We start from the raw sequence: 26,616 nt of genomic DNA, 5'->3' as shown, positions 1-26,616 counted from the left end.
CCTTTCTCTGGAGGAGGGCTGAAAATTCCAAGTTTCTAATCATGGCTTGATCTTTGTGGTGACCAGCCTCCATCCAGGAGCCCACCAAGAGTTACCTAATTAGAACAGAAGGCAGAGACCAATATATATATATATTTTCCTGCTATCTCACACATCCTAATCACCTATTGCCAACAGTTCATGAGACTTTATATTTAGCTATCTATGGAAGCACACTAAGATACATCATCAACATCATCATCATCACTGAGCCAATAAAATAGGAGATCTGGAGGGATCCACAGATGTGTTCATTTAACAGATATTTATTGATAATGTACTATGTGCAAGGCAACATGCTATCCACTAAGTAATTAAAGTTGAGCAAGCCATAGTGCCTGACATTAGGGTTTTGCCATCCATGGTGGGAGACAATCAGGCAAGAATATAAGTGCATGTGCTCCAGCCCGCTTATTTAACACATGTGGAAAAGAGGATAAGAAAATAAGTAGTTTATCAAACTCTGATTATGCATTGTTGGTGGGAGTGGAAGCTGATATAACCTTTTTTGGAAGACAATTTGGAAATGCCTTTTAAATTTGCAAATGTTATTATTCTTTAACATAGACATCCTAAACAGAAATTTATCCTTCAGATGTACTTGCAGAAATTCCAAAAATAAGTGTTTGAGAATATTAATGCAGTTTTGATTGTATTAGAGAAACACTGAGAACAATCTAAATGTCTATCAATTGATTGACTGAATGAACTATAGAATACTGCGTAGCAATTTAAAAGATTAAATAGATTCAACATAATGTAAACACAAGAGGTTATTCAAGATCTATTGGTATGTGAAAAAACACACGGATGGTATAGTTCTATCTTTGTTTAAAAAGGAAAAAATCACAAGTAAATGTTTAGAAAAATAAACAGCAGAGAAATGTATACTCAACTATAAACAGTGGTTAATACAATGGTTTCAGGTACTTTCTATCTTTTACGTTAATATTTTGTAATGCTGGATTTTTTTTCTAAATAAAAAGTGTGTTTGACTAAGCTGATGTGATTTATAAATGCTGTATCTTTCAAAAAATTTGACATTTCTAGGTTTTTACATTTATGAAAGTTATTTAAAAACTGTAAAGGCTTAAATAAATTATGGGATTATCTATTCATATTAATGCTAAATAATATTAGACATTATTTTGAGGTACTCTGAAACAGAATATACTTATACAGAAAAAAGATTTTAAAACCATTAAAAATAACATTAAGAATTAGGATAATGATATAGTTTCCTAGTTTCTTTCAAGAATTCCTGAACTACAGGTCCCTGGAGTCCTGGTCTAGTTCTGTTTCTATGCAGTTATCTCTTGCCTATGGGTAATCTCTTAAAACTCTTGCTCAAAGGCAAAAACTCTTCTAAGCAACACTAATTCTCATTACAGAAAATGCAAATACTGGAGTGTTTCTAAGAATGGAAAAGAAAGCTGCTGTTATTGCTAATAAGCACTTTTGATGATACACTGTGGAAACTGTAAACTTTATAACACAAGAAAGTAAAGCTGAAACAACCAGTGACTTAGCCTGTCAACACAAAGGCCTCACAGTTGTCTAGAACACATAGCTACCATAGCATTTGTCAGCTATTTTTGTACAAAGTAATCATAATCTTATACAAATAAAATCTTTATATTCGGCTGGAAGAAGATGTAACATGAGGGTCCCCTCTTGCCCAAACAGAAAACTATCAAACTGAGATCAGAAACTCTATGTGTAAGAATGAGAGGAATGACTGAACAATTGAAGTTCCCATGCTTCTGGACAAACTGCAGCCAGGTTCTGAGCTCACTTAAAGAAGAAAAGTTTGCTTGAATAGCAAAATCAAGTGTAAAACCATCTAACAGGGACTTTAATATATGCTGAATGTTCTCTCTGCAAATTCATAGAATTCATACCATAAATTGAAGAAGGTAAATTTTAAGGAATGTAAAATTTATCAGTCTTCAGATTTAGCTACTTCAGTGTATAGAAGTGAAAAGTGAATATATAATTTTATTCAACTCAGGCCATTTGGGTGGCTGAGTATTTAAGGGGATGTTAAGATAAAAATTTCTGCTGAGACTTTAGGACAAGAGACATGAGATAACAAAAACACTTGTGGAACAGGCCAGCCACTGTGTGTTTTGATATTTACAACTGAAAACACTCCTAAATTATATAGGTGTCTAAATCTTATGTCTCCAGCTTTGAAGGCAAGAATCATGTGCTTGGACTCATTCAGTGTTGGACTTCGACTAAGTCATTGCCATGACTCCTATTTCCCATTTTCCATGTACATTTCCCTAAATTTACCTTTAGAGAACTGCATGGAAAACTCCATTCTAGTGAGCCCTCAGCATACCTTGAGGCAGAAATTGGCACCTTACTAGAGGGAGTATGGGAGATAGTTTTTGCTTCCCCACAATGGCTGAGACTTAGAGGAGTCAAGGACATCTATAAAACGACCATATCCATTTCTCTACTTTCCGACAATAATGACCAAATTTATAAGGCTATATGACACTTTCAGTGTGCTATTTGTTCCAAGTTTAATTGTTATAACAACGTAATGACATCAATACTTTTAATTCCTCCACTTTACAATGATAAAACTGAGGCACAGAGGGGTTAAGAAACTTGCCTGAGGTCACACAGTCGATAAGTATTAGCAACGACATTCGAATCTAGGCACTTTGAAACTGGATGCTAAGTTCGGACAGTTACAGAAACACTTCTCATTTGCAGGCTCCAGATTTGGGTAACTAGTTTAACCAATATTTCCTTTCACCTCAAAATACATATTGAACAGTATTTTATTAAGACAATGTACAGGGACTTCCCTGTTGGCGCAGTGGTTAAGAATCTGCCTGCCAATGCAGGGGACACAGGTTCGATCCCTGGTCCAGGAAGATCCCACATGCTGCGGAGCAACTAAGCCCAGGCTCCACAACTACTGAGCCTGTGCTCTAGAGCCCGCACACCACAACTACTCAGCCCATACGTCGCAACTACTGAGCCCGCGTGCCACAGCTACGGAACCCCGTGAGCCTAGAGCCCGTGCTCCACAACAAGAGAAGCCATCGCAATGAGAAGCCCGTGCACCGCAATAAAGAGTAGCCCCCACTCGCCACCACTAAAGAAAGCCCATGCGCAGCAACAAAGACCCAATGCAGCCAAAAAATTTTAAAAAAGAAAAAAGAAAATGTACAGCACACATTCAAAAAAAAAAGAATTAGGGAGCATTTGTACATGATATATTTGCTAAATATTGTGATCAGTGTTGTTCAAAACATAATTTGACATTATATTTTACAATTATTTTGATGAGCTTTCATGATGTTATAGCATCATCTTAAGAAGTACATCACTTGTGAGAGAAATATAATAAAACCTGTTTTATCTTTAATCTGCCTATAACTAAATTTTTGCCTTAGGATAATTCAAAGGGTCATAAATATTGTCTAGAAACACAGAAAATACAATTATTAATGAATAATGGAATCTAAGAGCAAGTATCCACATATGTGAAGGGAAATACTAATTATCTGTGACATTTTTCAGGGTTCTATCATTATTTTAGCATTTTTTCCATAGTCTATTAAAAATTGTTCAATGTGCCAACAAACACATGAAAGAATGCTTAACATCATTAATCATTAGAGAAATGCAAATCAAAACTACAATGAGATATCATCTCACACCAGTCATAATGGCCATCATCAAAAAATCTACAAACAATAAATGCTGGAGAGGGTGTGGAGAAAAGGGAACACTCTTGCACTGCTGGTGGGAATGTGAATTGGTACAGCCACTATGGAGAACAGTATGGAGGTTCCTTAAAAAACTACAAATAGAACTACCATATGACCCAGCAATCCCACTACTGGGCATATACCCTGAGAAAACCATAATTCAAAAAGAGTCATGTACCGAAATGTTCATTGCAGCTCTATTTACAATAGCCCGGAGATGGAAACAACCTAAGTGCCCATCATCGGATGAATGGATAAAGAAGATGTGGCACATATATACAATGGAATATTACTCAGCCATAAAAAGAAACGAAATTGAGCTATTTTTAATGAGGTGGATAGACCTAGAGTCTGTCATACAGAGTGAAGTAAGTCAGAAAGAGAAAGACAAATACCATATGCTAACACATATATATGGAATTTAAGGAAAAAAAATGTCATGAAGAACCTAGGGGTAAGACAGGAATAAAGACACAGACCTACTAGAGAATGGACTTGAGGATATAGGGAGGGGGAAGGGTGAGCTGTGACAAAGCGAGAGAGAGGCATGGACGTATATACACTACCAAACGTAAGGTAGATAGCTAGTGGGAAGCAGCCGCATAGCACAGGGAGATCAGCTCGGTGCTTTGTGACCGCCTGGAGGGGTGGGATGGGGAGGGTGGGAGGGAGGGAGATGCAAGAGGGAAGAGATATGGGGACATATGTATATGTATAACTGATTCACTTTGTTATAAAGCAGAAATTAACACACCATTGTAAAGCAATTATACCTCAATAAAGATGTTAAAAAAAAAATTGTTCAATGTCACAAACAAAATCTTTACACTGATAGTCTCAAATTTTCTGAATTTAGAAAAAGTACTAAACATACACCAAGAAGCCAGAGAAACCAGCTTTACCCTAAACTAACAATATCACATTTGGAAAATCAGTTGTTTTCTGATTCAATCTGTAAAGTTAGGATAATGACTCAGCTTCTTGAAAAATACCAGAAGCCTAGTGGCTGTCAGGAAATGTCAGTGGTTACATATGATAGACGGGAGAAACTTAGTGTGCATAGAATTATGTCCTTTCCTCCAGCTTTGGTCTGTATGCTGTTTTCCTGTTCAGGAGTGTGGGAGTTTTAAAGAAACCTCCTTAAAAGGAACACAAAGACTCTATTCCACTATGCATGATATTGAGAAAAAATAAGTTCCAATAAGCCAAAGAGCTTTGGTTATGTGGAAGTGAGGCCAGTGGGTTCAAGAGTCATTGGTAAATGGCCTTCTGAACTAGGATGAGGCAGGAAAATAAATGCTGCCCCTGATTCTGGACCCTAGGAAATAATAAAATCCCTTCACTGCCTTCCATGCACATCGTAGCTGACTCTGTTCATATCAAATGTTCGTTTTCCACATAAAATATTCCAATAATAATTTTGAAAAGAGGGTCCCCCTCAAAATGGATATTCCTAGCCTCCCGTGCAGCTATAAGTGGCCACATGTACAGTTTTGATCAACGATACATAGGTAGAAATCTGTTGGGTCTTTCTGGTAAAGTTTTATTTTCCTGGCATAGACATGAGTCTTCCTTGCTGTTGCACCTTTTGTTTCTTTGTCCCACCTAGAATGCAGGTATGAAGTTGGACTGTGACTATGAAGTAATACTGGGGTAATGCTGCTTACTAAGGATGCTGGAATAAAAAGAGGAAGGCAGACTCGGATGTGGAGGACTCAGCCCTCAGCTGCCTATATCTAGATTCTCATTTAAGAGGGAAAAATATTCCTGTTTTACAAACCACTGTGGTCGGGCTTCTGTTACCTGCAGCTGAAGGGCATCCTTAATGATATATCCTTAAGTGGGAACAGCCTCCAGGGAAATTGTAAAGAAGACAGTTTTCAATATCGACAATTATTTCCCTTGTCACCCTCTGTGCCTCTGTTCATGCCATTTCTTCCATCTGGGTACCTCTGTCCTCTGGCCATCTCTGCTAGCATGCATTCATTTATTTATTAGTGTAGCAAATGTGTGCCAGGATATGTGCTATTAAAAATCACATACATACACTCAAAGTTTGAACAAAGTCTAATGAGGGAAGTAAGATGTGCAAATAAATCCTCAAGATTAAAGGTGCTAATTGCTGAAATAGAGAAATCTCAAAGTCTCAGGTCACAGAAGACTGGGCAGCCAGCAACAGGGGGTCAGAGACGGCTTCCCAGTGGAAATGGTGATTGACCTGGCTCTTAAAGAATCAGCTGAAATTCAAAAAAAAAATCTTTCACAAAGCAGCCCTGCAATGGCCTCCATCAGAAAAAGTATTTCCTACGGAACCTTATTTGTGTTTGATAACATCAATTCCTTTCTTCCCTGAAGGTTGTTTAAGATTGTGTCTTCCCTCCTTTACAGGAGGGAAGAAGGCAGGGACTACATCTGACTCTACCTCTTAGTCTCCCATGGTGCCTGGTTCATCTTAGATCCACGGTAAATATTAGTTGAATGGCATCACTGATCTTCCCATGACGTTAGACACCCAGTGCCTTAGCTGCAGCTTCCCTGAGATCAGGCTTTTTCCTCAGATGAAGCCATCTAACAGACATTGGTTAAGTTAATAAAATTTGTCAAACTAGGAGAAAAGTTTAAGAAAATACAAAGCATTTTTGTAGCATATAAATATTTAGAAAAGTGTTATCTGTTGGCTGACTATATATACTCTCTCCTGAAGAGAATTGGACAGGAGGCAGGGAGACAGTAGACCCAGCTGGGTGAGGGCTCTGATGAAACCAGTCAGACTGGAATGGCTGTGTATCCTTTTCCTGTAATCCTTTTCCTTTTCTCATGGTAATAAGAAATTCCCACAGACTGGGTGTCTTAAAACAATAGGAACTTTTTTTTTACAGTTCTGTAGGGCGAAGTCTGAAATCAATGCCTCACAGGGTTTGTTCCTTCTGGAGGCACTTGGGAGAAACTGTCCTATGACTCTCTTCTAGTTTCTGGTGGCTGCTGGCAATCCTTGGTATTTTTTGGCTTGTATGTGCATTGCTCCAACCTCTGCCTCTATCGTCACATGACCTTCTCCCCTGTGGGTCTCCTCTTTCTCTTCTATTCTCTTCTAACGACACTTGTCATTGAAGTTAAGGCCCCCTAGAATCCAGGATGATCTCATCTCGAGATCCTTCACTTAGTTACAACTCCAAAGACCTTTTTTACAAATAAGATCACATTTACAGGCCCCAAGTGGAAATATCTTTCAGGGGGACACGATTCAACCCACTACAACTTCTGTTGCTGCCTTCCCTCCCCACAAGAAAGGATTAACAAGACTGGCTGGGAAGCAAGGTTTTTTCTTCAAAAATCACGTTTCAAGGCTCTTAAGGGAAAAACTAGAAGGCTCCTAGGATGTAACAAAGAAATAGAACCATTTTGGAAATGGATGCCTAGTCCGTATCATTTCTGTAGAAACTCAACCAGGCAAGATTCTTTATTCCAGAGAATAATTTTCTCTATCCAAATTTATTTCACCTCCACAACTAAGCCCCACAGACATAAATAGGCTGTGGGAAAATTACCTCCTGCCCAAGTACAAACTGTCTGATGTCACCCTTTCATTTTTTAACAGAAGGAACTTTTCACACTAAAGTTCTCAGACCTGGGACTTCCCTGGTGGCGCAGTGGTTAAGAATCCTCCTGCCAATGCAGGGGACACGGGTTTGAGCCCTGGTCGGGGAAGATCCCACAGGTCGTGGAGCAACTAAGCCTGTGCACCGCAACTACTGAAGCCCCCGTGCTTAGAGCCCGTGCTCTGCAACAAGAGAAGCCACTGCAATGAGAAGCCCGCACACCGCAACGAAGAGTAGCCCCCGCTCGCTGCAACTAGAGAAAGCCTGCTCGCAGCAACAAAGACCCAACGCAGCCAAAAATTTAAAAATTAATTAACTAATTAAAAAATATAAAGTTCTCAGACCTGAATCTGGGGGCAGTTGCTTAAATCTAAGTCTGTGGGCTTATAGTCTTGGATCTGTGTTGCTACCATCCTGTGACAACACTTCTATAATAGCACCAGACACAGTTTTCTAGATATGTTATAACTTTATTTAATAGGTCACCTCTGCTGTATGACTTTTCCTTATTAAAAATAAATTCTGTAACATAAAAGCTATGAAATTACAGAGCTCTTCAGAGAAAGAATGATTCTCCTCAAAGCGCTTTTAGTAAAAGAGAACACATTTTCCTACAACAAGCTTGACTATAACCCACAATATATGTTTACTATGAAGAAGATTATATTAAGAATTCAGTCTCTGGAGAATTCCCTGGTGGTCCAGTGGTTAGGACTGGGCACTTTCCCTGCTGGGGCCGGGTTCAGTCCCTGGTCAGGGAACTAAGATCCCACAAACCGGGCAGGGCGGTCAAAAAATAAATACATAAATAAAGAATGTGGTCTCCGAGCGGTCTCTGACTTTACCACCAAGACACAACTGCAAATAGCCCTGAAAGCTATATGATGACATTTACCAGCTGAATTTTCTTAAGGGCAGGTAAACTTTTTTTCCAGTTAGGTCTGGCTATGGTCACATCATCACCCTCTGAGATTACATCAATTGACAGACACTTATTTTTATAAAGATTAAATACAAAACTCTCAAACTTTCCACCAATTCTTTTTAAAACTTTCCCACATCGAAGCAAAGGGTTTTGGCATCAACACTGAGAACCCAGTGTTGAGGACTGAATTGTTTATGTTAATGTCGTTGTTTAACCTCTCTTCTGCCTAATTTTATTCTTTTTAACGTACCTTTTAATGCCAAATACTTCTATATGGTTTATTACGAAAATAAGTAATCACTTGACCCCTCCATTATCTTCCACAGAGGCAACCATTTCCAACTATTTTGGCTTTTTCTTTTAGCATTTAACTCCTTATCTCTAAATAATATATTTATAATGCTACTTAATTTTTTCAATTTCAGTCATTTTTAATGAATTTCCTATGTATAACAGAACATGAGAATTTAGTTCCCTTTCATGCTTATCCCTTCCCAAAGCACAGACTTTTCCCTTTCTTTAATCCTTCCAGGAGAGTTAACCATAATTTTAATTAAATAAAACAGTATTTGCATTATTATGACTGTGTGAACACCATCTACACCTGCACCATGATGCTCTTTTTTTACATCTTTTAATTTTACCTCTATTTAATAACTACCCCTTCTTAATTAACCTGGATTTCTGTGTACCTATCAGACTCATTTTCCTTGGTAGAAGTACATTCCACCAGATTCATCTTCTTGCAGCGCTCTGCCCTCCTGGTCCACTCTGGACTGCTCATCCCTGGGCCTGTTGCCCAGCCATCATCATAGCGTCTCCCTTATCCATCTTCCAGGAGACTTCCTTTTCCTCTCACTTGTGTCGGACCTACTGGATCTCATGTTTTTCTCCTTCTTAGTCTATTTTCTCCTTTTGGAATAGAACATTCTCCCATAGCTTCCTAAGAAATGGTACACTATAGGTTAATTTTGTAGGAACACTCATTTCTGGAAATGAACACTTTATTTGTTCACTAGACAAGTCTTGACTTATCTCTCAAGACAGGTCAATTTTCACCTTCTTCAGAAAAATTTTTCTGTCTCAGGCAAAATTAAGCTCTTCTACCTATGCACATCCATAACACTTCATTTATTAATTTATTCATTTATCTATCCATTCACTTCTTCACTCACACATCCAGCAAATACTGATTGAGTGCTCTTATGAGCTAAGCACTGGGATAGGCACAAAGATGAAGAGAACAAACTTGATGTGAGTTTGTTCATGCAGGAGAGGGCAGGAAAAAAGACTGAGAAAGAGTGACCAGTGAGAAAGGAGGCCAATCAGGCAAGGATGATGTTACAAAGAAAGGAAGGAGTGTTTCGTGAAGAAAATAATAATCAACTTCACTAGATTATGTTGAGAGGTATAGTAAGATAAGAAGCAGAAATATCTATTGGAGATGACAACAAAGACATCACTGATGGCTTTGGCAAAGGCAGTTTCTGTGGGAATACTGGAGTGAGATGAGAGGAGAAATCAAGGAGGTAGAGATAGTAAGCATAGGCAGCTCTTTGGGGGATTTTTTTTTTTTTTTCTGGCAAGTGGAGCAGAAAAATGGAGTGGAAATTAGGAGAGGAATGTGCAGTTTAGAGAGGGCTTTAAATCATGAGAGGAACTGTGGCATGCTGAATGCTCCTGAAACTGATCTGACAGTTTCTGAACTGACACAGCCAGAGAGGCTAACACGTAGGAAGACCAAGATGTAGCTCTTGGTCTCTGGCACTCTCTGTTTAACCTTATCCAACTTCCTTTGGTAATTTTTTCTTATTTTGTTCATTGTTCCAAATTAATGATAAGAGGAACTTTTAATAGATTTCTCAGTATCTGGGAATTCCCTGGTGGTGCAGTGGTTGGGACTCTGCGCTCTCACTACGGAGGACCCAGGTTCAATCCCTGGTCAGGAAACTAAGATCCCACAAGCCTCACCGTGCGGCCAAAAACCACCACCAACAACAATAGATTTCTAGGTATCTAAATTAGGTTCATTTTTACTAATTCAACCTTCAGTTTTGTTTTGTTTTATTTTTCTTGTCTCTGTCATGGCTCATAACTGAAAAAAAAAAAAATTCCCAGGCTGCTGAGAAGTTATCCTTAGGATAAAGTTCTGACACTACTTGAAAATTATTTTAATTTGGAAAAATTACACAAGTTGTTTTTGCTACAGTTTCATGAAAATCTGTTTAATAGTAATATCCAATCCACAAACTGTTTTAAGGATTAAATGAAACACTAGTAAAGCATATAGAATAATGCCTGATACACATTAGAGACTTCGATAAACGTTAGCTGTTGTTGTAACTACTGCTGTCACCATCATTTTATTTTCATCATGGTTGTCATCACCATCATCATCATTTGATGCTGAGAGGGGAGGAGAAAGGATGGTTCCAGTGAAATGTCATTTTGCTTAAAACCTGGCCCCTTAGGTGGAGGTAAGGGTACACTGTCACTTTGACCTCCATGCAAACACAAGCCGATACACACATGCACATACATGCTCACACTCACACTTATAGGATGCTCACGTGTGGCACAAACTGTGATGTCAGAATGTTAGATATTTTTTATTTATGTTGGGGTTTTTGTTTTAAAATATTAAGCCAAATATAATCTTCTATGAAAAATATGTATTAGCTATTTCTGAAGTCTATAAATTTTTCATATGCAGTAAAAAATTAAATTTTGAGTTTATTACGTTCAATTATAGCTGAAGAAAATAGCAAAACCAGGCTAGTCTCACCTGCAGTTGTGGGTCCTTTGCTGACTTTGTGGAAAACCTACTTATTATATCTGTGCACTTTGCCTGTACGAGTTTGTTTCAGGATGCCCTCTCAGGCTCCGACCCTCTTCGATGGTTCACTACAATTCTATCCCCTGCCAAAGCACTTCATTTTTTCACAATAAACAAAAAATATCAATCAAGAAATGCTAATTAACAGTCACAGACAAGTTAATGTTTGCAAATATGAGAAAGGAAAAGTTTGAAACAAAACACAGGATGTGGAATATTTCAGACTGATACACAACTTAAAGAAATTCAAAGAATGAAATTTTATAATGTTTCCATAAGCCAAAAAACTACAACAAAAACATGAGCTAAGGGATGAGCACCAGAACCTCAGTAAAACCAGTATCCTAATAGATTTGTTTGCCAAACAGTAAATGCCTCACATTAGCAGTACCAGCAAATTAAAGTTTAGTTTCCTTATTTGCAAACGGTAGTTTTAAATAATGTTTACTATTTCCATACTATTGCGGAGTGTTTAAACACCCTTTAAAGAAGTCAAGTACAAAAATGGTTGAGTTCTTCTATGCCAATGATGAAAATGACAAAGCCAGTTAGAGTATTAGAATATCAACGATGAAACATGAAAGGAATGTTAGAAATAATCTCACTCTAATCTCTTAAATTACATAGAGGAAAATTGAGTGTCAAAAATTGTGAAGGGATTGAGATATTGCCCTGCTTAGCCTGATCGCAGTTTCATAGATGCTAGTAGAAGACAGGAGACATCCGGGTCAGAGACAAAGGACTTTAGTGCCCAGGGCACAGCAGGCAACATGAGCTTCATGTTCAAGTCGATACCATTTACTCCCCAAGTCCCATGGGGGTGTGAGGATGTGAACTCAGGTGGATGCTGGACATGCAGAGGATTTGTGTCACAGCTGAGGAATTTTGAGTTTAGAAAACCCTCAGTTTTATAAGAAGGATGCTAGCAAACCTGCCTAATGTTTTACAAGAAGGAAAAACTATCTTTATCACCCGGGTCAGGGAACAAATCTGTCATCTGCCCTGGAGGGAGACAATAGCTATACAAACATCTGAGCAAACAGAACAAGGAAGTTAATGCCTCTTGCTCAGAAGATGTGCAGAAATGTGAGAGACATATAGAAAACTGTGTCCTAACACTGAGATTTAGTGAAAAGAAAGAGATTATTTAAGGTCACCAACTAAAGTGCTGAGTTGTTAATTAGTGCAATAAAATATGGTAGAAATATATTATTTAATATTTGATAGTTAGGTGGACACACCCTAAGGTGAGACCTAATGAGTTAATCTCCCTTCCTTAAATGCAGGAAGAACCTGTGACTTGCTTTTAACCAAAAGAATATGCCAAAGGTCATAGGATGTCACGGCCATGATTAGGTTACCCTATCTATCTGTCTATCTATCCATCTATCTATCTATCTATCCATCTATATCTTAGGAGACTCATGGCATATATATAGATTAGATAGACAAATAGATGAATATATCACTTAAGATCATTAAACATATGACTCGTAGCAGACCATGTCCAAGGCCTGCTGGTCCAGAAAAAGCAAACTGCCACAGTGTAACTGCTTGTGGAAAGGTTCATGTAGTAGGAAATTATGAGTGTCCTTTAGGACCAAAAGGCAGCCTCCAGGCAACATCCAATAAAAAGCTGCGGTCCTCAGTCCTATAGCCAAAGGATCAGAAATCTGCCAATAACCTAAATGAGTTTGGAAGCAGATTTTCCTCCACTCGGGCCTCCAGATGCAGCCTGGTCAACATCCTGATTGCGGCCTTTTGAACCCTAAGTAAAGAACCAAGTTGAGCTATGCCCATAGTTTCTCTTGACCCAGAGAAACTATAAGTTAATAAATATGTGCTGTTTTAAGCTGCTACATTTTTGGTGATTTGTTATGCAGTAATAGAAAACTAATACAATAGCTTAGCACAGCCCAGAATTTAATCTGTTGAACACCTCTTCTCTTTTATCTCAATGAGATAAAAATCAGATCTTCTTGAAATTTATCTTGTATCTTTATTTGTCCACGCCTGGAAGGCTTAAACTGACCCTACTTAGATCATTATAAGTCATTTCTACCAACAAATCTGGTTGTTTGGTTGTTTATTTATTTTGCTTTACAGTCATCCCACCCAGAACAGAACCAAGATTAATAAGCATACAGCTAATTCCCCATTTCCTTTGGTAAAACCTTATTAATTATTCCAATCCACAAAAGGCCTCTCTTTATTGAACCTACATTTGTATATTACTACAAAATTTAGCATTTAATTGTTCTTAACAATTGTATTATTTCTCCAGCATGATTGTAGATCCTCTATTTGTCTTACAGATATTTTTATATTTCCCACAGTATTTGCAACAGTGTCAGGCAAAAAAGGAAATGCTCATTAAATTCTGTTGATTGATAAACATGACCTGATTTTTCAAAAGTTCCTGCTAACAATCAATCTGCCTGGATACTGCAGAATCTACTCAGTATGAAATTGCTCCCTCACCCCTCCCATTGTGAGTTGTTTTGACTCATCCCCAAAGTCTGGGACTGAAATAACCTCTGTAAAAAAATGAGGTCTTATGTCAAAATCACTTTCTGGGTTAATTCTATTTTCAGTCACTATGTGGCATAATTTATCCCCACGTCAGAGGACATATCCATCTGATTACTCAGGATCAGTCTTTATACATGAATTAAATTAGAATTTCAACATATTTACTCTAAAAATAATAATGGAATGGTGGGGACTTCTCTGGTGGTCCAGTGGGTAAGATTCTGCGCTCCCAATGCAGGGGGCCCGGGTCCAATCCCTGGTCGGGGAACCAGATCCTGCATGTATGCTTCAATTGAGTGTCCGCATGCCACAACTAAAAGATCTCACATGCCACAACGAAGATCCTGCTTGTTGCAACTAAGACCCGGCGCAGCCACAAATAAATAAATAAATATTTTAAAATAATAATAATGGAATGGACAATTGGATAAATCATAAAAGTGAGGAGGAAAGAAATTTCAAAGATACTTCTAAAAATACAGACTCTGCTGTAAATAAATGAACATGTGCCTATGATTATTGGATGCTGATAAATCTAGGTTATAATTTCATTGGCCAGTTACTTCTCATCCCTAATACTTTCTATAATGGCAAGCAGCCAGCATTCTTGGGATGATGTATTATAATACTTTTGCATCATAAATCTTTGCATTTCACCTTAAACTGTAATATATCTGACAAGACAAAATAACAAATAGTGCCAGGTTTAGCTTTATGCCTAAGAAAGAACTAATTAGGCCAAAAAGATTGATAGTAATTGCTATGATTCTTATACGCTTGTTCATTTTCTACAGTGACTAGGAAGGGACAAAAGCCATACATTTGAAAACACCATTTATTAAAAACAACAATACAACTTTCTTAACCTAGAAATAAGGTGCCATAGGGACATTTTTTGACCCACTTATATTTGAGGAGAAGTCTCTCTCTCTTCTCTCTCTCTCTCACACACATACACACACACACACAAACACACACACACATAATTTGAAATTTCTGCCTATCTCTTATTTACATAAACCTGTTTGAGAAATTTTAAAATTGTGAAAACACTGAACCAATCACCTGCCACTCTGGCCTTAAACCAGTAGGTATTTACTGCTTCCTTTTGTAAATAGCTTTGTTAAAACAACTGTTATCTGGGAATTCCCTGGTGGTCCAGTGGTTAGGACCCCACGAATTTACTGCCAAGGACAAGGGTTCAATCCCTGGTCAGGGAACTAAGATCCCACAAGCTGTGTGCCACGCCGCCTCGCCCCCCCAAAAAACTGTTATAATTCTAAATCATAAAGTGTAAAGAAAGTGATAATGTCAATAACTTAAATAGGATTTTTTTGTTACTTACATTTCTTTGAATGAATCACCATTCTTTTCTATGAAATTACTTGAATTTCAGTTTCTTCGTGGCTTTTAGTTTTAGTTGATCCTGACTTGCTGTTGCTATCTATTTTTCAGTCTATAATAAAAGCAAAGTATTTCAACATGGAAATTGAAAACAGTATCAAAACAAATGACTTTCCTTATGAAGAATACATTAGACAATTAGTGTCTTGCTCATATTTTGTGGTCAGTATATTTTTGGAGAATTAACAATAGCAAAACAAACAAACAAAACCCTAGGAGAGTTCGTTACAAGCAGAACTGTCCTACAATAAATAATGAAGAAAAGTTTTCAGACTAAAGGGCAATGACACCAGATAGAAACTTAGCTCAGTAGGAGGAAAAATGAAGAGCACTGGAAATGTTAATTTTAAAAGACAATAGATTGTTTAATACAAATATTATAATACTGTATTTTAAGGATTATAACATATGTAGGTTTAAAATATGTGACAATAACACTAAAAAGAATGAGTGGGGTAAGTAGAAATATAGGGTTACATGATTCTGACTACACTTAACTTAGTGTAAGTTATGTATTAATTCAAGGTAGACTGGGACAAGTTATAGATGCATAATGTAAACCCTAAACAACCACTAAAATATAAATAAGTATTTAAAAACCAATAGTGAAAACAGGATGATGTTAGCAAGACAGCAGTACAGGAATTTCTAGCACTTGTACCCTCCCAGAAACTATATTGAACAACTATATGGTAAGATATATACTAATCTTATACACTGTTCCTGAAAAATAAAGGAAGATGGAATGTGTCCCAACTCATTTTATAAGGCCAGTATAATGCTCTTACAAACATACACAAACATCCTTAATAAAAGAAAGGTAAATTAAAATTAGCAATATATAAAAAGGATTATTATATATCATGACCTAATTGGAGTTATCCTAAGAATGCAAGGAAGGTTTAACACTTGAAAATCAAAAAAAAAAAAAAATCATCTCAATAGATATAGAAAAAACAGTTGACAAAATTCAACAAATTATGACTAAAAAGCAAAAAAAAAAACTTCAAGCAAAGTGGTGATAGAAGGAAACACTCTAAATTTGGTATCAGGGTTATGTCAGCCTTAAAACCAGACAAATTTATTATCTTACAGTTCTGAAAGTCAGAAGTCCAAAATGGGTCTCACTGGGCTAAAATCATGGTGTTGACCAGAATGAGTTCCTTCCTCAAGGCGCTATAGGAGAATCCGTTTACTCGCCTTTTCCAGATTCTAGAGGCTGCCCACCTTCCTTGGCTTATGGCTCTCTTCCATCTTCAAGTAAGCAATGACCAGTCAAGTAAGTCTTTCTCACAGTGCATCACTCTGACTCTGACTCTGCCTCTCCCTTCCATATACAAGGACCCTTGTGATTACATTGATCCCAAATGGTTAATCCAGAATAATCTTATTTTAAAGTCAACTGATTAGCAATCTTAATTCCAACTGCTACCTTAATTCCTGGGGATTAGGACACAGACATTTTGGAGAAGCCACTATTCTGCCTACCACAATCTATACCTCCACATAATATCCACTCACCCTCTGGATTATTTCAGAGAAAATCCCAGACGTCACATCATCTCATTCATAAGTACTTCAGTATGGATTTTTAAAAGATAAAAATTCTTTTGAAAAGAAAACAATCACACCTAAAAAATAATAACAATAATTTCTTAGGATCATCAACTATCCAGTAATTATTTAAATTTCCCAGGACTTCCCTGGTGGTCCAGTGGGTTAGACTCCACACTCCCAATAGAGGGGGCCTGAGTTTGATCCCTGGTCCGGGAACTAGATCCCGTACGTATGCCGCAACTAAGAGTTTGCATGCCGCAACGAAGATCCCGCATGCCGCAACTAAGACCAGGTGCAGCCAAAATAAATAAATAAATAAATAATTTTCCCTTATTTTTTTTTTAATTGGGGTATAGTCCCTTATGATTTTTAAGATACTTTACAGTTTGTTTGAAAGAGAATTCAAATAAGATCCATACATGGCATTGAATAATATTCAATAGCATTGAATAATATGAATTATTCTTTTAATAATATTAAAAGAATAATATTGGGACTTCCCTGGTGGGCCAGTGCTTCTGTGCTTCCACTGCAGGGGGCCTAGGTTCGATCCCTGGTTGGGGAAGTAAGATCCTGCATGCTGCACAGCGCAGCCAATAAATAAAAAAATAAATAGATAGATAGATAAATAATAAATAATACTATTTCTGAGGACCCCTAACATTACTTTAAATCATTTTAATTATATTGTCAGTTAGATACATACAAACATGAAACTGGATATAAATTCCTCATGTGTATGTCTCTCATATATCTACAAAATAAAAAATATTTTTGAAGAAACCTGTGGGCCCAGTTTGAGAAATATTGTTCCTATATCATTATACACAAAGTTCATTTTAAAATTAGTTGTTTCATGTCCTGTGAGAGTACTTCATTGTTGCCTAAAACTGTTGCTTAATTTCATCATTTAATTACCATTCTTCAGTAACATTTTTGTCACCTACTATCTACCATTCACTTTTCCTAGGTAGGGAAACACAAAGGTGAAAAAAACTTGGTCAGTTGCTCATAGTGGATTTTTCAAAAGGTTATGTATTATCCAAACAACTAGAATGTAAGCTATGTGAAGGTGGGAACCAGGTCTTACAAATCTTCATGTCCCCCAGGGGCCTAACAAAGTGCTTTTATAAAGTTGGTACTCAATCAGTGTTCAATAATTGATTAGACTTGAAAGCCTATATTTTAATTGCTCAGTTAAATTTAGCAGGCATACCTAGAGAGAACGAACCATGGCACCATATTTCTCTTTTTTGCTTTAGGATGAAGAAGCAGTGAGTGTGTGTGTTTGTGTGTTGGCAATTATGATGAAGAGAAGGATGTTTGGTGATAGTGACGGTGCAACAGCCACTGTGGTAACTTGGAGCTAAGCAAGTCATAAAGTTGACCTCGGCGGGTGCAGAGCCTCACCAGTCAGTGTTATAGATGGATAGCTATTATGGGTCAACAGTGATAGATGGAATTTGCTCAGAATAGCACAACACATTCAGCTCTTTGGAGACAATGAACATTTATCACTGATGATTAATCCTTTCATGAGTCCATTTAGAGGTTTAACAGCACTCTTTTCTTGCATTTTTGTTCCTTGTATATCAGTCCCATGGTCCCGCTCATTCAGGAAATGTTTAATTTCTGGGACTATGCTATGTATATAGCTCCTGAGTATTTAATCATAGAACTACATGGCAGATTTCTCCCAGCTTCTAGGACTCTCTCACAATCTACTTTCCAGCATGTGCACAGTCCTTATAATTTCTCCTACCATCGAAATTTTGGGCTTATGTCGTCAGACAACCTGGTACAAATTTCAATATAATATCTGAAAGGGATTAAACATTAATATACATTAACATATTTTAAAATAATGATCAATATGTTAATTCTCAAAGAGCAAAAATCTCAGGGAGGGTATATGGACGGAATGCAGGTGAGTTTTGAAACACATGGAACATGCTGCTAACTGTCCAAGAGGGTAGGTAAAATTTGGTGACCTTGAGGAGAACAGGACTATAAAGACACTAAAAAAGGAGAGCTATATCACAATTACATAAATCTGGGGTATTCTATTCATGCCCATGCTCATCCCTGATGACATTATAAATCCTTTAAAGGTGGAGGCCTGATTATGCACATCTTTGCATTCCAACAGTAGAACTCAGTGTGCTTCATAGACCAACATCATTGCCATCACCTGGGAGCTTATTAGAAATACAGAACCACAGGCCTAATCCCAGACATAATGAATCAGAATCTGCACTGATTAATTAATTTTTAAAAAAAGAAACACTACGGTACTAGCATAGTGTCTTATACACCTTAAGATTGAACACGTGAAAACATCTTTTTAAAAAAAAAACGAAAATCTTTTTATCCGTGTAATAAATAAATACAAAACATCTTCTAAAAAAAAAAAAAAGATTGAACACGTGTCAATTACCCTCAAAACACAAAGGTTTCATAGCTTGTAAAAATACCAGGTGTGAAGGTCTGAGAGACAAAACGTGATAACAGTTTAAGAGAGAAAGATAAAAAGCAGGCACTATATTAGCATACACATACCAGGAACATTATACTTTTTGGGGAACCTGCCATAATTATATGCCAAAAGAATAGGATATTCTGGAGGACCTGTCTTCAGAGTGAGGTGTTTGCCCCTGGATGTGTACAAAACAATCCAATGGAGTATAGGCATAAAATATTAGAATTTTTATTTTTAAAAGGAGCTATACTAATATTTAATATTCAGGTTGACATTGTTACCTACGCTCAGTACGCCAGACAGTTCATGAGATTAGTAGCAGCGCTCTCAGTTTATTGAAATTTTCTGCACTTTATGTGTGCCTTGTTAAGTGACTGTAACTAAATGAACAAATGACTTGAAAATGTTCCTTTAAGGGATATGTAGATTGAAGATAATACACAAGGAAAGCAATGGCCAAAAACAAACAAAAATAAAAGCAGAATAGGCATTTATATCCTTATGCAGGCTCTTTGTCAGTCACATTCAAGACAAAAGCAGTGGCAATAAAAACAAGTGTGACCTGAAGTCAGCCCAAAATTCCTACATTTTTTTAAAGCTTTATTGAGGTATTATTGATAGACAAATAACTGCACATATTTAGTGTGTACAATTTGTTTGTAAGTTTTGTTTGTTTGTAAGGTTTGTTTCAAACAATTTGTTTGAAAGGTTTATCCTTTTCTTTTACTAAATATAGTAAACATTTTGAAAAATTATTTAAAAGTACCATATAACCCCACTATCACTCATGATGGAGCTTGCCCTAAAAGTACATTGCCATCTCTGTTTACTATGCTTTGTGAGACAGGCTTTCCAGTAAGGACAGCTGATATATGAGATCTGAGGATATACTTAGTGAAAAAAAGCAAGGAGCAAAATGGTGCAGAAAGTGACAAATCTCTTTTAAAATTTAATTACACATCACTGTGAAATTGTAGAAAACTGAAGTCAAAGAGAAGGACCTACAGTATTCTAGAAAAGGGGGGGAAAGTCATATTTAAAAAAGGAATTAGCATAGCTTTAGACTTCTAAATGGCAATACTGGAAGCGAGAAGACAATGAAAAAAATGCCTTCATAATTCTGAAGACAAATTACTTTTCTTTTAGAATTATATATCCAATGAAACTATTAATTAGTGTAAGGATAGAATATAGACATTTTCTGACATGCAATTTCCTTAAAAAAAAATTACTTCCCAGAAAACTCTTTCTCAGGAAGCTATAAGATATTCTTCATTAAAATAGTCATAGGCCAACAAAGAGGAAAATATGGAGTCCAGAAGAGAAAGGATCAAAATCAAAAACAAGGGAAGATGAAAGTAAAAGATGTTGACAAAAAATTAATCAGCCAATTTAAGAAAGAAATGGAAATTTTTATTCTATCCAAACTGAGGATTTTAACCTGGGAACAGTCTCTCAGAAAGCTCTGAGAACTGCTCTGCCCATTAGAGGTCAAAGCACAGTTACATAAGTTTCTGAGACAGAGGGCTGTACATTAAACACGGTTTACACCATCCAGATCTACAGGTATAAAGTGAGTAGTGGGTCGTGGGTCATTCGTGGCCCCGTACAAGATTAAGAAGAAAGGTTTATCTCTTGAGGAGTTGTGACCCTTGATGACATTAAGAAAAAAGGTTAGGAAAGTTATTTCCTGAGGAGGTCTGGTTAATGTGGATGCACAATGGGAGGGAGGAGGCCCAAATGAGCAAAGAAATTTTATGTTAAATTTTTCTTGTCTTGCAATAAAATGTGAATTTTATTTCACCAATGGAAATCCTGAATAAGAGTTTGCACTGTCCGTCCTAGGTTGGGTGAACACTACTGCGTGGGGGCAGGTTGGAAGAATCTGGGAGACACTTCCCCTAAGATGAAATTGACAGACTCACTGTGGTGAGTGAACATATTAAGAGACTCAGACAAACTGACAGAGTGTTGGGGTTGAATTAGTGACTAGTAATATAGGTAACATTTATGGAATGCTTCCTATGTGGGCAGACACTCTTCTAAGCACACTGCATCTAAACCTTATGCAATGGATGTACCGATTGCCCCTATTTTACAGATAAGAAAAAGAAGGCAAAGCCAATTAACTAGCTAGCTCAAGGTCACACAGCTAGTAAGGAGGAGCACTGGGACTGAAACACAGGCAACCTGACTCCAGAGACTTTCTTGTAAACCTTATTCCACCCTAGTTTTCCAAGGGTACAGAAATGCCACCAGTTAAGAAAAAACAAGAAGAATCAACTTCAGGAAAAACAGAAAATGGCATAAGGAAAAGCAATGATAGTTTTCTATATGGTTGTGATGTGAATGGCATTTTCACAGTCATAATAATGTGAATATTAAATACTGATATTATGATACAGTGTTATTTAAAGCACTGAGGCATTTGGAAGGTGCTTATGCACAGTGGACATAGGAAGGAAGAGGAGAGCAAAATCCTTATCTTTTCATAGTAGAGAGCCAATAAAGTCTAAAATAAAAAGTCAACAAGCAGCAATACAAGCCTGTTAATTAGCAATATAGAGGCTAAAATCAAACAAAATCAACTTAAAGTATTAAAAGTATTTTCTTCTGGAGAAAGAAAAATGGAGTAGAAGAACTAGAGACTTCTGTTGATCTTAGCAAGTCTTTTGGAACTGGTTGATTCTTAATGTACATATGTTTAAACTATGTGTGTGCATTTAAACTACACAGATGCATGATTAAGTAAACAGTATAGAAGAGAAAAAGATGAAGTAACAAATTTTAAGAGAAGGGAGGAATCGTCTACATTTTATTCCAGTCCTGTCCTTGTCCCTGAAGGAGTTCAGGACATGCGCCCCAAAATATGTCACTTTGACATATTAATTATTCTGAGTTCAAAGCATTTGAGAAACAGTAGATGCAGGAAGGGCTCTCTGACCTACCCTTTTCTACCTAAAAACAGGCCATAAAATTTCCCATGAGGGTACAAGTGCCCTCCCAGCACCAGGAAGAGAAGAACATCCTTATCCCCAGAGACTGAGAATCGACGCTGAAATGCATCTGTACAAACTTGCAAAATGTACAAACCCTAGTTTTGCACCCCAATATGTCTCCTAGTCACTTCCCACAATTAACTGGCCCTGCTCCAAACTCCTTTGTCTTGCCATTTCCTCACACATTTATCATTTCTTTGTTTAAAAGTTATAAAACCTTTCTGCTCTGGCCACTTCCTCAGGTCTTCATTCTCTAATAAAGGTCTCCATGTACATGTAAAAACAATAAAACTTGTATGCTTTTCTCCCATTAATCTTTCCTCTTATGTCAGTTTAAATCTTAGGTGCAACCAGAGATCCTAAAAGGGTAGAAGAGAATTTTTCCTCCTCTACATCCTTTTGAATGTATGTGCTGGTTCAGTTTTTTGGGAAGCAGGAACTGAGAATGAATTAGGAATGCAAATGGTTATTGGGAAGGAAAACCTGTGAAAGAAGAATGCAGGACACAGGATTAGTCAGAGGGAGCTGGGAGACTGTCATGCAGACCTGACAATGCCATGCAGAATAGCCCGGTGGGAATTCTGGAGCAAAGATTAGAGGAGACTGACATTGGGAGGAAGTGGCCTGGCCCTTGTTCCACCACCTCACTCAGTCATTAACAGGGCGCGTGAAAAAGAGAATGAGCTCAGCTTGAATACTTGGAGGCTGTCAGCTAACTTCTCTACTTATAGATGGGCAGTGAGATTTTTCTTGAAGGAATACTTGAGCTGTGCCTTTTAGTGTCGGCCATAATATATTTCTTAAAAAGCAACAATTTGCAGCCATAGTGAACATGTGCTGCTTGCTGTTTTTCTACATACCTATGTTCTATTTCTATTTTCATATTCTTTTAATATTAATGAAGTTTTCATTACATTAAAATTAAAATTAAATACAATGCAATGTGTATGTTAATTTCAAACCAATAAAAAGGGATTCAGTGAAAACTAAATCTCTAGGTCAGACTCTAGTTGCTCCAGACACCCTTTCCAGAGGAACCACGATGACCAGTTTCTTGCATATCCTTTCAGAGATAGCCTGTAGATTAAATGACTTAATACACATGAACAGTTAAGAACATTACCTAACTCAAACCAACTGCCATGCAAATTTTGCTACTAGTAACAGTAATAGTGGAGGTGGAGGTGGTAGTACTGGTGGTAGGTAGGGTGAATATCTATCTACCTCAATCTTTTTTAGTGGCTGCATGGTATTATAAGATAACAAGGTAGGGCTTCCCTGGTGGTGCAGTGGTTAAGAATCCGCCTGCCAATGCAGGGGACACAGGTTCTAGCACTGGTCCAGGAAGACCCCACATGCTGTGGAGCAACTAAGCCCACGTGCCACAACTACTGAGCCCACGCTCTAGAGCCCGTGAGCCACCACTACTGAGCCTGTGTGCCACAACTACTGAAGCCTGCGCGTCTAGAGCCCATGCCCGCAACAAGAGAAGCCACCACAACTAGAGAAAGCCCATGCACAGCAACAAAGACCCACTGCAGCCAAAAATAAATAAATTTTTAAAAAGCCTTAAAAAAAAAAAGATAACAGGGTAATACAATTTTTTAAACATTTTCTTTACACAAGGGACACTGAATGACAAAATGTTACTATAGTTACCATAATCTGCTAAAATAATGTAATAAACAAATACAGAAATTAGATGTGTCAAAAAACAAATTATCCATATAAAACTCTGCATGCCCTAAGATCTGAATTAGAGCATTAGAGTGGGAACTGGGAAGACCTGTGCTAATGTGATGCTGAGTGTGGAAGAGAAACGGGAGTCATATAATTGTTCAACCTCACCTCTAGTTAAGTGTATGTACTAGAAACTTAACACCTAGCAAAAGTGCTTATTTACAGAGATTTTATAAGCAGGGCCATGAACAAAAGAGATTTTTAATTAAATCAATTCCATTACAGGGATAACTACTTAAGGTCTCTGCTCAAAAGATAAGGTGACACCAGCAGCCTCCATGTTACCTTTGCATAATACACTCTAAACTGCAGGGGTATCTTAATTTCAGTAACTTACCTCACAAACAGATATGCTCTCTTCCAGAGTAGTTTTTAAGATAAATAACTGGGTTCACAGTGTCTTGGGGTTTGAATTGTGGCTCTACCATTTATAGTTGGATGACTTAGGGTAAATTACTTAACTTTTCTTTTCAAGATTTTGGTTTTTTTTGATGTGGACAGTTTTCAAAGTCTTTATTGAATTTGTTAAAATATTGCTTCTATTTTATGTTTTGGTTTTTCAGCCGCGAGGCATGTGAGATCTTAGCTCCCTGACCAGGCATCGAACCCGCACCCCCTGCACTGGAAGGCGAAGTCTTAACCACTGGACCACCAGGGAAGTCCCAATTACTTAATTTTTCTGAGCTTCAGTTTTTTATCAGTAAAATGGGGAGGGGGGTGATGTGAAGGACCATATCAGTATTTGCGGCTATTAGCAAATATTTATATGCTGAATATTTATATGCTCAGTTAGGATTAAAATAATTTCATTTAAAAGAGAACCATTGGGGCTTCCCTGGTGGCGCAGTGGTTGAGAGTCCGCCTGCCAATGCAGGGGACACGGCTTCGTGCCCCGGTCCGGGAAGATCCCACATGCCGCGGAGCGGCTGGGCCCGTGAGCCATGGCCGCTGAGCCTGCGCGTCCGGAGCCTGTGCTCCGCAACGGGAGAGGCCGCAACAGTGAGAGGCCCGTGTACCGAAAAAAAAAAAAAAAAAAAAAAGTCTTCCAACAAACAAAAGTCCAGGACAAGATGGCTTCACACGTGAATTCTACCAAATATTTAGAGAAGAGCTAACACCCATCCTTCTCAAACTCTTCCAAAAAATTGCAGAGGAAGGAACACTCCCAAACTCTTTCTATGAGGCCACCATCACCTTGATACCAAAACCAGACAAAGATACTACAAAAAAAGAAAATTACAGACCAATATCACTGATGAATATAGATGCAAAAATCCTCAACAAAATACTAGCAAACAGAATCCAACGAAACATTAAAAGGATCAAACACCATGATCACGTGGGGTTTATCCCAGGAATGCAAGGATTCTTCAATACACGCAAATCAATGTGATACACCATATTAACAAATTGAAGGAGAAAAACCATACGATCATCTCAATAGATGCAGAAAAAGCTTTTGACAAAATTCAACACCCATTTATGATAAAAACCCTCCAGAGGGGCTTCCCTGGTGGCACAGTGGTTAAGAATCCGCCTGCCTATGAAGGGGATATGGGTTCGAGCCTTGGTCCGGGAAGATCCCACATGCAGCGGAGCAACTAAGCCCGTGCACCACAACTATTCAGCCTGTGCTCTAGAGATGCATGCCACAACTACTGAGCCTGCGTGCCACAAGTACCGAAGCCCACGCACCTATAGCCCGTGCTCCACAACAAGAGAAGGCACTGCAATAAGAAGCCTGTGCACCGCAACGAAGAGTAGCCCCCACTCACCACAAATAAAAGAAAGCCCGCGCGCAGCAACGAGGACCCAATGCAGCCAAAAATTAAATAAATAAATAAGTAAATAAATTTTAAAAATCTTCCAGAAAGTAGGCATAGAGGGAACTTATGTCAACATAATAAAGCCATATATGACAAATCCACAGCAAACATCATTCTCAATGGTGAAAAACTGAAACCATTTCCTCTAAGATCAGGAACAAGACAAGGATGTCCACTCTTGCCACTATTATTCAACATAGTTTTGGAAGTGCTAGCCATGGCAATCAGAGAAGGAAAAGAAATAAAAACTGGAAAAGAAGAAGTAAAACTGTCACTGTTTGCAGATGACATGATACTATACATAGAGAATCCTAAAGATGCCACCAGAAAACTATGAAAGCTAATCAATTAATTTGGTAAGGTTGCAGGATAAAAGAAAAAAGAAAAAAGTCATCAAGAGCCTTCGGGGCATAGTGGGATTAGGAGGAAAAAAAAACACTACTAATTTACACTGGGGTTGCATCATTGCTTTAAGAATCCTGTTTTTGCTTGTAGACTGAAACTTTGGTACAGAGAAATGAGGCTATCCTTAAATTAACAGATGTGCTCTAACAGCCACTTGCCCAATAGGGGGCGCTCCTGAAATAGACTGATTTACAGTGGAATACATAGAGAAAATAGTCCTTTAGGCAGAAATAGCTGAGGGAACCCCAGACCCATGTGGTTTTTGGATTTTAAAAGTCCTAATTCCTTAGATGCATTATCAAAATTATCAGAAAAGGGGTAACTGGACCTGCAGACTTCTTTGTAGAATTCTCTAAGAAACATAAATTACAGATATTAGCATCCTGGTTGGACACCAAGAAATATAACAGAACAGTCACCACCTTGAGGAAACACTCTTATTGAAAAGACAAGTGATACTCCTAATGCAAAGTTAAATTACAAAAAAAGAATTCAGAAAACATGAAAATCAGCTCTCAACTCTTATGTGGGAGGGCAT

At 37.7% G+C, this 26,616-nt stretch overlaps 1 protein-coding gene across 1 annotated transcript in view; it reads right to left on the bottom strand.

Moving 5' to 3' along the window:
* Window positions 1-26,616, bottom strand: part of MORC1 (MORC family CW-type zinc finger 1) — a 350,504-nt gene that overhangs the window by 294,797 nt on the left and 29,091 nt on the right. The window contains exon 2 of the mRNA XM_067738944.1: window positions 15,014-15,124. The gene's annotated coding sequence lies outside the window, so the exon portion shown is untranslated. The remainder of the gene's footprint in view (window positions 1-15,013; window positions 15,125-26,616) is intronic.

Source organism: Pseudorca crassidens, chromosome 5, assembly GCF_039906515.1.
Source record: "Pseudorca crassidens isolate mPseCra1 chromosome 5, mPseCra1.hap1, whole genome shotgun sequence".
In the NCBI taxonomy this organism is placed as follows: domain Eukaryota; kingdom Metazoa; phylum Chordata; class Mammalia; order Artiodactyla; family Delphinidae; genus Pseudorca; species Pseudorca crassidens.
This window is presented reverse-complemented; position numbering and strand designations above follow the sequence as displayed.